The sequence below is a fragment of the Globicephala melas genome, chromosome 4, assembly GCF_963455315.2.
Source record: "Globicephala melas chromosome 4, mGloMel1.2, whole genome shotgun sequence".
In the NCBI taxonomy this organism is placed as follows: domain Eukaryota; kingdom Metazoa; phylum Chordata; class Mammalia; order Artiodactyla; family Delphinidae; genus Globicephala; species Globicephala melas.
In genome coordinates, this window is record NC_083317.1 from 39,855,837 (window position 1) to 39,857,077 (window position 1,241).

The following is a 1,241-nucleotide window of genomic DNA, read 5'->3' on the forward strand; positions in this document are numbered from 1 at the left end:
TGTTTGAGAAAGCTGAGAAGTATAGAGAAATTTTATAAAAATTTCAAACAAAAAACAATAAAAACAATTTTAGTAGCTAAAGCTGTAAACTCCTCATTAGGAAGTTTAGAAAGTTTTACAATTATAAAAAACACTTTGCTAAAGGTCTGAGATGAAAAATTTTACTGTATTTAAAAATGAATCTTTAAAAAATAAAATACATACAAATTAGGTGAAGTAACTTTATGCACCTCAAATAGTATTCAAGGTTATTTAATTTTCTAGCTCTTCCTAATGCTTTTTATTTTTTTTTTATTTTTTTTGCGGTACACGGGCCTCTCACTGCTGTGGCCTCTCCCACTGCGGAGCACAGGCTCCGGACGCGCAGGCTCAGCGGCCATGGCTCACGGGCCCAGCCGCTCCGCGGCATGTGGGATCTTCCCGGACCGGGGCACGAACCCGTGTCCCCTGCATCGGCCTAATGCATTTTTATACTATGTCCAACATGTAGATTATTTTTTTTTTTGGTTCATGATATTGACATTTGCTTCAAGTACACCAGCAGGTGGCACTACCACACATCTAGAGCCAGGAAAACAAAAGGGATTGTTAAAATTTATCTGGGACTATTGACTATTGTCAGGAAAATAAACTTTTTACAAAAACAAGTCTAATAATATTTTTCAATTAGCAATAATCGTGCCTCGGATAAACCTCATTGGCTACGATACTGCCACTGCGCAAAGCTAATAATATTTTTAAAGTAATAACTGTAAGTAAAAAGTCAAAGCTTAACTTTGACTTCCAAGTCTTTTTATGAATTATACAGATGATTGTCTATCCCCTTTTCTGCAGAAAATCTGGAGTCACACAAAAGAGAAGCACAAAGAATGCACATTGAATGTGTTTCTAGAACAAATAGGATGAAGGAAGATAGTTGTGCAGTTTTCCTGGTGCCAGGAATAAACCTTAGAGTAGTATTTATTTAAGAGATTCCCAAATGTATTTATTAATTAATAAAAAATTATACTCTGTGATTAAACTGTTTAAAATGAACTCTGAATCATGAGTAAATGTTAATTGTTTCTTTCAATTTTTGAGAAAAATGTAACAACATTTATGTTATCTAAATAATCTTACCACTGAAACCATAGATACATGAGGGAATATACTTTTAAAACAAAGAAAATTATGCTGTACTACAAAGTATTTTCAAATTTTGCAATACCAAAACTTGCATTAAACTTGTTTGCTAGCATAAA

The 1,241-nt window shown here is 33.4% G+C and overlaps 1 pseudogene; it reads right to left on the minus strand.

The window, feature by feature from the left end:
* Positions 1 to 609: 609 nt before the first annotated feature.
* On the minus strand, positions 610 to 727 carry LOC115855702 (U4 spliceosomal RNA; annotated as a pseudogene).
* Positions 728 to 1,241: the final 514 nt, after the last annotated feature.